At 33.1% G+C, this 14,741-nt stretch overlaps 1 protein-coding gene and 1 long non-coding RNA gene across 5 annotated transcripts in view; both read left to right on the forward strand.

Moving 5' to 3' along the window:
* Positions 1–14,741, forward strand: part of LOC111518191 (uncharacterized) — a 151,754-nt gene that overhangs the window by 126,078 nt on the left and 10,935 nt on the right. The window contains exon 1 of one of the 4 annotated variants that reach the window (XM_023174549.2): positions 14,675–14,693. The exons of the other annotated variants lie outside the window; for them this stretch is intronic. The gene's annotated coding sequence lies outside the window, so the exon portion shown is untranslated. Of the gene's footprint in view, positions 1–14,674; positions 14,694–14,741 lie in introns of those variants that run through there. 4 annotated transcript variants of the gene reach the window in all.
* LOC141485765 (uncharacterized) lies at positions 1,281–6,986 on the forward strand. Its single transcript, XR_012467434.1, has 2 exons — positions 1,281–1,917; positions 6,693–6,986. It is a non-coding gene; the product is annotated as an uncharacterized lncRNA (long non-coding RNA).

Consider the following 14,741-nt stretch of genomic DNA (forward strand, 5'->3'; position numbering starts at 1 on the left):
TCATTATGAAAAAAAGAGAATTGAAACTTTCTATGTTTTTTACCAGTTTGAAGTTTGAAAATGTTTTTATAGGACGAAACTGCAGTAACCTCAGTTACAAATAAAAGTGATAAAAATATAGAAGGCAAAAATGAAAGAGACAAGATAAGAAATACATTGTTTCAGAAAAACTGAAAAATGAAGCCGATAGGCAAGGTTATGCATGAAAGAAAATTGGGATAGTTGGGATACATATATAGAATGTCAATAGAGAGAGCAGCAAGCCAAACCAACAGCAGATAAACCTTGGAAAACTTGGAAAGATGTCACGACAGAGGTCCAAGAAAAAATATTCCATTGAATCAGGTTCCAAAGTTGTCACAAGTATAGAATGATTGTATTTTTTCCGGTTGTTATAGATTGTGAATGTAACTATAATCTTATATCCCAGATGGGGCGATAGACCGAAGAATAAATAAAATAAAAGAATTGAAATGTGCTAACCTTGAGGTTAAATAAGTTTAAATCATTTTGTGAGTGGGGGACGTATTTTCTGTTCATTTTCCGACGGAAAATCCAATTGCTCCACTCAGTATTTATAATTTATTGATTTTTAGTTGCGACCAGTACCTGAGTGAATGACATCTCATAGATGGTATGCTCGTTCGCTTTCATAGTTCTACCCAAAAGTATAATACATTAACCATGCATATACTTTCACCTTGGTTGTCTAGACGTTTCTCTCAGGTCAGTAACTCCCTTGATTATCTTTTTTCGGTGAATCCCAATCGTGTGCTGGGGCTTCTAATTTCCAGGTCATTATTGCTTTCTTCGAATTCGTGCTGATGCCCAATAGGCCTACCCACCACTCACAAAGCAATTGATTTGAGCCCCCACTTTTCCCAACCAACCAATTTTCGTGATGGTTGAAACACAAACTTCTCAGAATGATCAAGTCTAAATATTTCACTTGTAAACATGTAATGGATAGGTTCATCTAGCGTAGTTCTGATGAAGTCGTTTGTCAAATTCGTTCCGGATAATAATATACTGTAATTATAAGAAGAGAAACCTCGTGAGCCTCGAGTACAATAACACACGGTGTGGTCAAACGATCGTCTTGGTGTCATCAACACTCACGACTCAAAATCATTGGCGTAGCTGAAAATATTTATTTGGAAATAAGATCATTTGACACCAAAATAAATAACTTTTACTGAAAACTTGAAAATACTATTCATTGTAAAGCAGGCTTGCCCTAATGGGTTTCCATACAAATAAACTCAATAGGGGTGTAATTGGTCCATCAGTCAGCCAGCCATCTTTCTCATGCTCGTTTTTGTAAAATAAATAATATTGCCCTCGCAAATTTGAAGGAGGAAAAATGGTAACCAATATTTTTATAAAATTGACTCAGAGAAATCAATAAAAGGAAAATGAATGAATTTCTCAGTTACGAACATTAAATGATGCTCAGATAAAATTAAGGTATTCAGACATGAGTGAGGTTATACAAAATTTGTAAACATACAAAAGAGAAATGTAGCTAATTTTAGAAGTATGTATCAAAATTGTAAGTTAACTAGTATTAGAAATATGAAACTTCTAAATTTCAACTTGTGACAATTAGTAGTCGGTATCCAAGAAAAGTAGTTGAGATTCAACTTTTTTGTCAACAAAAGGGATTCCTTTCCAAGCCGAAAAGAGAGAAGCCACCCTAATTTTATACTCCACAAATATTTCAAAATTAAGTCAAAAACAATTTAAATCCGAGTATTCTACTAATGATAAATTAAAATTGAATTAAATTTAATACTACCTACCTGGAAAAGTCAATTCATCATAAAAGAAAATAGACAAAGTATATTGAGACAGAGTTCCGATTTCCATAGGCCAACAAATTGGTACATCACTTCACACAAAAATGAGAGAAGCCAGGTATTTATAGCAACAATATCCAAAGTTCAAACTTGTCACCGAATGAAATATATATGCATATAAAAGATTTGTCCAAATATACAATAAGGACAATAAATTTGAAATCATATTCATGAATATTTCCTGCATTTCCAAATAACGAATAGGCGATTAGTGTCAGAACTAGTACTTGACATTTCCATAATAAAGTGCGTTCCGTTTCTCAACTCCTGAGGTGTTGAGAAAATTTTCTATACATTGAAAGCCAACCCAAATTTATAAAACTTGAATGATTAATGAAACCAACAATTATTTTATGAAATCCAAATTCATTCTCATTCTTTTAAAAACTCATTATAATATATTGCAAATCCCTAATGAGTTAACTTGTAATGAGGTTCGGCACTTTCGACTTCAGAATCAGGGGTCTCGAGAAATTATAGTCAAATGTAAACAAAATATTTGAAATTTTCAATAGTTTTTTGTTATGAAACCAAGAAGAACATTAATGAGTTCCATATATTTTTAACAAGTTCAACAAATGAAAATTTCAATTGGTCGATTCTCATCATGGGGGTTTTTATCAAGCTACAGACTCGTAGTAGAGGTTGAGTTTTTTCAAAACTAATTAATTAAACTAGCATTTCAGTAATTTGAGATTTCCACTTTGTTCTTGACCAATTCAATGTGGGATTTCGATTTTTTGATATGTTTGGCATAGAACGGATACGTAGAACTGGAGACGGAAATGAATTCAATATCTGAAACGTAGTATCTGTATAATTCCTCAGCCGGTTTTCTTAACAAAATTATTCAATACGACGAGTTACTGATGAGTAGACCAATTGTCTTCGTGAAAAATACTTGGAATTTAGGTAGTAGAGTAAGAAGTTATCCGAAGAATGGTATAAAAAGATGACTTTCGTTCAATATGTGTTTCAATGAAAGTCAAATCTGAACTAATTAACTTTGTGATAGCATCAGAACCCGCCTCTGTAACCAAACGATACTCAGCTGCATCATCATTATTAGTACAGTGGTTTTCGTATACGCTACCAGTTGGTGTATTTGAGACCAATTTTAATGGGTGTAATTCTCGTGAATGCCCAGTAGCTAAGGCCAGATGTGTGGTGTGATCGCGTGAACAAATCTCCTTTGCAACTACAAAAAAGTACACCAGTTTTTTTGTTGCTCTTTGGCGTATGCTACATCCATATCCATCTTCGAGAGCAGCAACATGCTATTATATTACCATAAAAAATGGAATCCGGACCCCCCCGGGCTGATAGTTTGGTCAAGAATACCGCCTAAAAATTAACGAGTCGAACAAAGGTAACTGTTATTTATGGTAAAAAAGGAAATCGTGAATATACATCAAACAGAATGCCGTGTTGCACGATATTGGATTGACTAGAGCAATCTTTGGTATAATATCGATTATAAGATGAATTATCTCCTCATAGATGTGTTGGTTTTTTAGTCAGCCGAAACGCGATTGTGAGTCATGCATAAACTGTCAGATTCAGTATACAGGGTGTCAAATTGAAAACTTGCGTTTTAGGAAAGAACACATCAAGAGAGAGTTAAAAAAAATATTTTCAACTCTCGCATTTCAACCCTCTACGAGGGGTTAATGGCACTTTCAGAAAAAATGAGAATAAGTGAATGAACTGACCCGTTGCTTGATGAACATTAATAACAGTATTAATGATCAACTCATCTAAAGAAACAATTTGTTCAGGCCAGAAAAACACTACTCCCCTGGCTAATACCACGAAGGATGTTGGCTTATATCCGACACTGAAGTTATTTCTGCATATGCTGTTGGTGATACAACTGCCGCAATAGATTTTCAATTATTGAAACCCACTTGCAGACCGGTTTCGGGCAGATTGGCCACTCGTCAGTGCAAGGTAGTGTCTATCATCAACAAAAAGTCGATAATTATCGATAATTGAAAATCAAATTCCTTCAGAGTATCATTCCTCGAACTAGGCTGAAGCGAACAACAAACAACAGGTTTGTCATCGCCCAATCTGCCTGTGAACGAGGTAACCAACCACATATCCGAAATTTGCCCAATTCCTCGTATAAGGAAAGAAAACTTTTCACATCTACTCAGTTTTCATACTTGAAGACTGGCTATAAATCGAACCATATAAAAGAACAATTCGTTCAGGTCAGTTTCTGATAGGTATCAGATAGGGAGTTGAGACTGACGTAAACGAATTGTTCTTTTAGATAATTTGATTCATAGCCAGTCTTCAAGTATGCCCACTGACTATATGTGAAAAATGAAATGGTTTACTTTATGCATCGTCATTTTTTTTCAATGGTGACAGTTAAGACGTTTTGAAACATGATCATTTCACCTGATCATTTCACCTGGCCTCCGCTTTTCTTTTATCTCTCCGTAGATGTTGGTTCCAGGTCAGCCTGCGATCTAGTGAGGTACTTGACCTTCTCTAATAAATGTATCTCTTCACATGGTAGTTTCAGAGGTGAGGGGCGTGCTGCATGCATCCCCTAACTATTTTATTGTATTTACCCTGAGTCAAGATGACTGTCATTCGCATAGCCAAGTACTTTGTATCCATGATGATCCAGAAGACGTAGTAACTCTTTCCACTAATGGTACTTCCAGGTAATTGGCTCATACGTGATCATAGGTCTGACAATCATGACCATATCCAATGGATTTGTTAGAACTGTGAGACATATACCAATCCATTGTGGCCCTAGCAATGGATTTTCTATACGGATATTCATTATTGAGTTGAGTTATTGCGGAGTGTGTTGAATTAACAACGTTCTCCAAATGAACTTCAATTATTGTGTCATATGTCACGAATTGAATAATTAGGGACGGAAAAACACATTTCAAACTCACATTTTGAATATTCATCATGTACTTGATGATTGCTTTTATGAAGCTCCTGGAGGTTTAGAAGAAAAATCAGATGTTTTGAGATTTTTTCCTATGTTGCGACATTTTTCGAACTTATCCTTGATGGATGGAAATCAAAAGTGGCTCTTCAATTAACAAGAGTGCGGTTTCTCAGTAATGATATCCTCAAGTCGACTGAATTATTGGTCATTTCAAGCTGGTGATCAATTACTATATGGGATACTACAGTGATTAATTTGGACTTTCTCGCAAGAAAGTATGATCAAAGAATGGAAATCATTGTCGAAAACAAAGCCCTAGGTAGGTGTGGTATGAAATACGTTCATTTTATAGGATGTATTTGTAATTGCCTGTCCACTTGGCTGAACTTTCTTTTATGGTCATGAGGATTCACCCAGGCGGAAGTGAAAACCAAAACATTAAAGTCCCGTTCAATTTGTACAGTAATATACCCGGTTGTTTGTCAAGCAGAAAGTGTTTACGTGTATGTATCTTTTTGATAATGTGATACTGGTGTTTATGTAGTTTTGTTTATGGATGACGCAATACAGTTATGAACAATGAACAATTATGTTAATTCCATTGGATTCCTTATCAACATGAGGTATTAATAAAGATAAACAATTCCTCCGTAACATCCCACATCAATGTTTCATAAAAATTACTATCGAGATTCTCCATTATATATTGGTATCTGAAGAGGTTATTTTTGAGTTAATTTTTGAGAATGAATTCTGCATGAACATATGTCCTTAAATTCAAAAATTTTGAACTTCAGTGTGCTGCAGTTCAGGTATTACGATGATTTCATGATTCTAGATATTTTTGTGAAACCTAGCATCATAAGATGTTTTCGGTTTAAAACTTTTCCAGTGCTCATTGCGATAGTGCATAATTTTACTTTTTATGACCAAACCATACGAAGAACGAAAAAAATTCGTGAAACTAGATTTACTTTTTGGGAGAAAAAGGATTTTGTTTTCTACTTCTCCATGTTTATACAAAAAAACTAGATTTAGTCAGCATGAGAATTAAAATATGATGTTCACTTTGATAAACAACAGTATCACCTTGAACTCCAAAATGATTCAGTGCAAATCACGCACGAATGCCACTGAAGTGAATAAAAAATTATGTCTTTGAAAAATACGAATATACGAATGAACCTACAACAATATGTAGGTTTATTCGAAAATTTGGTTGAAAAATATTTTTCCATAAAAAAAATCAAAATATCTCTACTCACTCAAATATTGACGAGAAACAAGCTGTATTTGTAGCATTCCACTACTTCAAGAGTAGCATTCAAGAAGGAGTTACCACATTTAGAAAGGAAGGTAGTACATATTTCATCATAGATCTAGAGGTATCCCAATATTATTCTAACGTCGAAAAATTGCGTTTTATTATGAAGTACTTGGTAGCTTTTCTTTTTTCCCATGTACGATAAAATGACTGACAAACAATGTTTGTCATAAATTCGGATTTGTTGATGGCATTCACCCTTTGAGCGAGCAAGGATGGAAATAACTGTTCGGTGCAGAAATGTTGAACCATTATTCTAGATCCTCCAGAAACAAACAATCTTATGATTTTTGTACCCTGAAAATCATAGTACACATACAAAGCCATCAAAAAGTATACTAAAAAAATTTGAACGAAAGAATCTTATGCAAAACAATTTTGTTTCAATTTATATTCAGCTTCAGTCATTGGTCAGGTGCAACAATACTTTTTCACTTACTTTTTTCTCTACCTTCCACAATCTTCATGTGCTGATACGAATTTAATTGACGTCATTATATAGTAGCTAGCCTTTTAGATTTTCTAAAACCGGTAGGTATCATGTAAGGTGCCCCATTATTAAAAAAAATCCTTTTTATTTCAGGACTAAATTGCTACTGCCTTTCGTTGCCGAAGAAATACGATTATAATTAAAAACTCGGACATTCGTGACCTGCAATGGCTCTGCTCTATAATAACAAATGAAATTATGATAATTGTATTTTGAAGGAGACATGAGAAAGCAGACATACTATAATTATTACAAAGAGTTTGGGTTTGTGAAAATATACAAATATTGAAAACATGGTCTGACAGTGGAACTATTTATTGTTACTGAATTAAAAATAATCAGTTGTAGCTTTATGAGTTGTGCAATATATCAAACGAACACAATGTAGAGATGTGCTTTAATCCTAAATTGACTATTCTTGAAGGTAACCTAGTGAGGGACTTGAATCGAAAACAACACAAATACATCTGAATTGAAGGGGTTATATTTTTAGGAGTGATTAATTTTTGGAGAAGAAGGTTTTTGGCTTTCTACTACTCCATCTTGATACAAAAAAAAAGGATGAGAGAATCTTCCAAAGAATGGAAGGAAATAATCAATTTGAAAATAAGTAACTCTATACATGGATGTGCAGATCATGCAAAGAAGTAACTTTCAGACACAAACTGAAAGAAAGTCCTCCTGAATCAGCTACTTTCATTTAAACATTGATTTACACGAAAAAAAAAATTCTATATGAACACTGAATTATACAGAATTATACTCAGTTTGTATTTCAAACATTCGTTGTGGAATAAAAATCTGATATCACTCACATGAGTGAATGATATTTTTTTCAACATTTTTTTTAACATTTAAAGTAGAACTCATGTGAATGATATTTGATTTTTATTCCACAACGAATGTTTGAAATACAAACTGAGTAGAGAAAAGTATCTTCTGTATGATTCAGTGTTCATATAAAAGTATTTGTTTCGTATATACAGTCTTAAACTGTGTATACTAAATTAACGTAATATTAAGCACTAAATTCTCAGAAATATTATTACATTAAAACGAAAATATTTTTATCAGGTTGTGGTCCTATATATTTTATAATCATTTTTCCTAATCATCATTTCCATACGCCACTGCAAGAGACATATCAAGGCAAAAATGTCACGTTCTTTTCTGAGACTTTAGTTCCTACTAGTATGCCTGTAATATTAGGAACGACCATTTGTATGTTGTATGATATACATATCAATCGCTGACTGAGGTGTAAGATTCATTATTAAACGAGGGATAATTCAAATTGAAATTTACTACGACAAAATAAGTCAATATTGAAGAGCGGATAGTTTTTTAATTTTTCTGATTGACCCGGCCGTTACATGATAAAGATCTATAGTTATTTTACAAACTACACCGAAAACGATTCGTTCTTCAGAAAAATATCACACCATGTTTCGCTATCACAGTACCTTTTTCGTAGTGAATTACTGAAAAGTAATTCTTCACTTTAACTTTTATATAACCCACGTAATCACTAGTGAGAACTACCTGCTCAGACACATACTCAATCATAATTACCTAGAGCACATCTACCCAAATTTTATATACCTCTGGTACATACTCAATTATAATAACCTAGAACATACATTACTTCTATATCACCAATAAAATGTTTACAAAAACTAGAATAACATCGGTTTCTAAAAAAAACAAATTCAATAATGGTGATCCATTTGAATCTAGTTGGTCATTCCGTAAAATGTTTGAGTTTATTAATTTTCAATGTTTCCAAATGATTCAGCTATATACCTTTATTTTCTACTAGTACTATGTTGCTGTATTGCTGCTGTTCCAATGTTTTGACAAAATCAGAATCAACAAACGAACGAATCTAGTGGCGAGTAACAGAAAAATTGATAGCCTAAAAACCTTCTCTATGAAAAATAACTTATACATGTCAAGTTTCATCACGATCGGTTGAGCAATGTAGAAGTTTATCACCAACCAACCAACTAACCAACAAACATCCATTTTTATATATATGATGTGAAATGTCTGACAAAGATATGATTTTCTTCTGAAAGGTGATCTAAATATGTTAAACTTGTTCTCTCATTCAGAATATTCATATGATGTTGCTGGATGCGATTCCTGAATCTTCTGCCAGTTTGACCAATATATACCTCAGGACAAATTCCACATATCAATTTATATATTCGTGATTTCTTGAGTTTGGACGTTTTGACTTCATTATTTTTAACTAACTTTCCCAATTTCAATATCTTGTTTATTCAGAAATTGAGCCACTTTTTCTGTTGTTTGTCCAAAATATGTTAAAGCTCTATAATTTTGATTTTGATTATCAATAGTAAAAACGCTACATCTACGTCTTTAAAGCCGATATTTACTGCAATTTGATTCATGTTATTGAGTTCTTTATTCAAATTACCTTTTCAAAGAGGAACATCGACTAATCTATGAATCATGTTATTATAAGATGCTATTTTGTGTTGATAAGGATAGGTAGAATTACAATGAATATCCATATGGTATGGTTTGTGATGAAATTATGCTTGTTGTTCATTCTACTAATGTCAAGTCCAAGAAATCCATTGAGTTTGAATAGTCTGCTTCTAGTTCAACAGTGAATTTGATGTTTTTATGAATTTTGTCAATGTTTCTATAAAAAATATCTAATTGTCCTTGTTTGAAGTGGTTGACCAAGTTTCATGGTGAATCTCATTAGTTCGGACTTCCATTGTCTACTATGATACAAAATAATTCTTACAGGGATCTTAAATCATTTTATTTATATCATATTCGACAATGGAAGTCCGAACTAATGAATTAATGAGTAAAATGACCAAAGAAATTTCCTTTTAGTTAATAATGTTCAATGGATTTTTTCAAAGGGGGAATACCACAGAATAACATAGTTTTTTTCGGAAGCAAAATCAACAGGTGATCTCTTTCCAAATTTAACCATTTTTGGAATAATGGAATCAAGAAACAGGTGCCAGATTTGTTGAGGCTTGAAAATGCGATTTTCCTTGTAGTTCTTCAACTTCTATAAATATTGTTCCTTATATGTAGCTATCAATAGTTCAGTCAGAAATGATAATACTAGTATTCCTCAAGGATACATATTTTCTCCAACACTTCCAATGTTTAAAAACATTCTATAAAGTCAACTGTTCTTTATAAATCAAAATGTTAATGACCAAACAACACCAAAAGATTTTATTATCAAAAAACGATCTGAAGAAACTTTTTGGGTCTTAGTTTTCTCTCAGAAGCTAGTTATGGCAAAACTGAACATAACAATATCTAGATAGGTAAGGCTGCTGGAGGCATCTATCAATTTGTGTGTTATGAACAATATTTTGAAATAAACAGATATACACACGAATATTACTGGAGTGTTTCCCAACACCAAACCGTTATTTTAACACCTAGACACGAGTTTCGATTACCAAGTGATCATCTTCAGTTGGATCTTACTCTTGAAGATGATCACTTGGTGATCGAAACACGTGTCGAGGTATTGAAATAACGGTTTGGTGTTGCGAAAAACTCCAGTAATATCCATTACTACACCAAAGGTTCCAAACATTGCATCACAAGTAGATATACACACCTCAGAAAATTTCAATGCTTCAGAGTGTCTGTGGAATTTGCCCACATACATGAGGTTTAGCCTCTGAGCATAACTTGTGGCTGCTAGATTCTATCCAGAAAGCTTTCATTCATTGTTTAACTGGATGGCGTCGGTAATTCTTGGTATAACTTCATCATTTAGTAAACTGATATATCCTTCACTAGTTAGGTGCGCTTTCAAAAAGCATGGTCCTATAATATGGTTACCCAAAATTTATGTCCAAACATTCAGTTTTTGAAATGATACGTGTGAATTTGACCAGACATTTGGAGATTCACTCCAGTATAGAAAATGTAGACGATTTACTGGCCTAAAAACATGTGATGTACATCAAAAGTAGTTCATGTTTGACACATTCCGAGAGAATTTCATAAAATTCTTTGAAGTTATCTCCGTTCAACTCATGAATTATTTTCATTTAGAGAGAGTGGAGTTTTTGTTGATGAATAATTCTGAAAACATTTGTACCACTGACTCCTGATGTTTGGGTAGTTCTTCAACTTCTATAAATATTGTTCCTTATATGTAGCTATCAATAGTTCAGTCACAAATGATAATACTAGTATTCTTCAAGGATACATATTTTCTCCAACACTTCCAATCTGTTTAAAATCTGTTTTTCCGTTAATCAGCTGTCGCCCCCATACGAACTTCAACTCTCAGAAGTTGAGAAACTTGTGCGAGCTAAGGACTAACGAGGTCTTACCTTTTAACGTGTGATTCCTAACACAATGTTTAAAAACGTTCAATAAAGTCAACTGTTCTTTATGTATATCAAAATGTTGATGACCAAACAACACCAAAAGATTTTATTATCAAAAAACGATCTGAAGAAACTTTTTGGGTCTTAGTTTTCTCTCAGAAGCTAGTTATGGCAAAACTGAACATAACAATATCTAGATAGGTAAGGCTGCTGGAGGCATCTATCAATTTGTGTGTTATGAACAATATTTTTAATTAAACAGATATACACACGAATATTACTGGAGTGTTTGCCAACACCAAACCGTTATTTTAACACCTCGACACGAGTTTCGATTACCAAGTGATCATCTTCAGTTGGATCTTACTCTTGAAGATGATCACTTGGTGATCGAAACACGTGTCGAGGTGTTGAAATAACGGTTTGGTGTTGGGAAAAACTCCAGTAATATCCATTACTACACCAAAGGTTCCAAACATTGCATCACAAGTAGATATACACACCTCAAAAAATTTCAATGCTTCAGAGTGTCTGTGGAATTTGCTCACATACATGAGGTTTAGCCTCTGAGCATAACCTGTGGCTGCTAGATTCTAACCAGACAGCTTTCATTTATTGTTTATGTTCCGTTGGGAACGAAAACTGACGCTTGGGTTTAATTATTATTGAATTTGGGACTGTGGCCCCTATTTATCCTTGGGTTAGATGATGTTTAGGTTAAATTTACAAATTTTTTCTTGAATAGTTATTTGGATGCAAAATACATTAAGTGTAACTTTAGTAGTCTCGTATTATTTCAGAATTGATAGGCATATGAATGGTTGAATGATGTATTACTCGATATAAATTATTCTCAGTGGTAACACCACATTCAGAAAATATTCCTAGTACTGGTGGGTGAAATATTCTTGAAAAATTTGATATTCACAAAAATTCTCTACTAATCTGGATTTATCTATTTTTTAGATCGTTGAAGTTTGAAAACATAAAATGCCAAGAAATGCAAACCAGCTTTTAATATTCAATCAGTTCTCCCGATATCTGTCATTAATGATTTTATTCTCGAGAAACGTTTAAAAATGTCAACGTACTTGCAGAAAGGTATTTCGTGGTTCGTCGCGCATATTAAATAATGTTATCGAATGTATCTCACTTCCTTCTTACTTTCAGCTACACAACTTACACAACAAATCTGAAGACGGTACCGAACTAAAGTCGTCCATTTACACACAACGGAAGTTCACAGAACTACAAGTTGGGTTCCTGAAGACATATAAGCCTCAATCTCTTGCCAATTAACTTATTTGTATTTTATCTCAGAATGTTGGAAGGTAATCTAAAAGAAATTGTCTGTGTGTATGATGCATTCTCATTTTTTGTTAGTGTTGCAGACTTTTACCACTGGAACTCAATCATTTGCTGACTAATTCTCAACTCATTACTCTATCTCAATGGGTTTTTTAGCCAAGTTAGAGCCAGAATCTTATTTAATTCCAACTGTTTTCCTACGCTCCCAAGCAATAAAAAGGTTTTTCTTTCACACTTTCTTACATTTTCTGACATGTTGATTCATCTTCATCTCGTAGATTATCCTATGAAATGATCCTTCAGCATGTGTTGTGATACTTGTGAAATAAATTATAACGACAAATTATTACGATGGATTGATGCATTTTCATTTCGTCCGATCCGTTTCACTTTTCGTCATCTTGGGAGTGAATTTCTAATCACGTTGATATCAGTTTCTGACTATTTTGCTGGACCAGTTTCATTAACGTTTAAATATTCTGCTCAGAAGTTCATTTGTTCTAGTATGATGACTTTAGCAGAGTTTCTTCTTGAAAATTGGAGTTAATGATATTTTGAAGTATGTTTACCATGGAAAATGTTCTCTATCATTTCGCACTTTAGCACAGACACCGCTTTTGGAGAGCTTTGTTGAATTTCCTGTAGTGCCGTAGTGTTTTGCCCTTGAGAAAATGTTCAATAGCGTTTTAGTTATATGACGTATCCAAAAAACACTTCATTGTGATATTTTCATTGAATAGTTGTTTAGTGTTATTGTGTATATACATGCCTGAATAAGCTATTTTATAACGAAACACGTGTTGCGTTTTTGTAAAACTGTTTAGTGAAAATCTCACAATAAAGGGTTTCTTGAAGCTTTTTAGTTGTTTTTTTGCTGATATGCAGTCTGTTATTTTCAGTGACAACTTTAGTTTCATTAAATATTATTTTTTGACCTCGTATATCGAATAATTCATCATCAGTGACATAATAAGAGTCATTGTGTTTGTTTTGATTCTGACAATGTTTTCCATTGGATGTAACAGGGTCGAAATTCAATTGTCTGAAAATATTGATAGTTTCGAAAGGTAAAAGTGGAGGAATAACACAGAAATATTCCTCAGAGTTGGTATAAAAATGAGGTGGAGAAGATATTGAAAATTTCAATATGAAAGGAAATTTTACAAATACAATAGCTAATATAGGGAAGAATCAAATGGTGGCGACTTGAAATATACACCAAGCAATTATACGATAGAAAATTGCGGCGCCAAATATTATAAATAATGAATATAAACATTTTCAAAACAACAAAATATTTTAACCATTTTGACTGTCATCACTCAAGCCTTAATCAATGTTCACTTGAACTGTTCAGAGGTTTAGGATATTTCTCAAATTACTTTAAGATTGAACTCCTGAGTTGAGTTTGATATACGTATACTATTTACCGCTTTTATTATTGAAAATCAAGTTTAGTTAAGATAGGCATATTTTATCATAAAACCTTAAAAATCTTTCATCTTTTTGATTTAGTACCAATTGCGTCGTGCTTTCACGAATTGTTACTTTCCTGGGCTTATGAACAAGTAGATCGATTTTCGGTAGAATTTAAATCAACTCATTACTTCAATAAAATTATGAATGGTCGGACCCGTTACTAGAATTAAAAAAAAATGTTTAATTTCCAGGAAATTCTTCAATGAAATGTGAAACTGAAATCTTGGCGTGAAATAAATCCAAAACAATTATTTTTTCCATTCACCAGAAATGCAAAACTTTTTTCGACGCACTTTTCACCAACCAAGTTGACGACTTCGGAGATGAAGAAAACATTAATTAAGATTAGGAGTGGCATTTTCAACGAGAATTTGAAAATACCAACACCTACTTCATTGAAATACTATACAACTCTTTTCTTGTTTCTAGATATACAGGAAAAGTATAAAAATATGAGGTTTTTAGAAATATATTATAATAGGTTATGATAATTATTCGATGGTTTGTACATTACTTTTGTGAAGAAAACTTCAATTTTTGGTTTTATCTTTCAAATTTTCACTATGCTATTTTTAAATTTCCTGTCCTGGTCACTCCAAACTTCAGATCAGTAATCCAAGCAATACTTCAACCGTAACACTCGTGATTGTAGTGTAGCGTGTATGTTGCAGGTTCTCCTTTCAATTCCTATTTTATATTTTAAAATGTATTCTTTGTTCTTCTGTCACATCACTTTCATGCAAAATAAACTCACAAATAGCATACATCAAGTGCACTAACATTGAAGTGGAAAAGCTTCATTTTATAGAGAATGGTCGGCTTTAAGAACCCAACTGAAATACCCAGTAGGTAAATGCAAATACAAATGACGTCAGATTGGATTTTATCTTGCTTGATTGCGATTTTATAATTATATTGTCACTCAGTACGTTTTTAGTTCGCTACAAACCAGGTACTTGTAAGTTGTGTTGAAGAGACCGCTGATGAAACAATTCACAAT

This window comes from Leptinotarsa decemlineata, unplaced genomic scaffold, assembly GCF_025532065.1.
Source record: "Leptinotarsa decemlineata unplaced genomic scaffold, Ldec_3_MD MMD2_tig00026336_RagTag_RagTag, whole genome shotgun sequence".
NCBI lineage: Eukaryota > Metazoa > Arthropoda > Insecta > Coleoptera > Chrysomelidae > Leptinotarsa > Leptinotarsa decemlineata.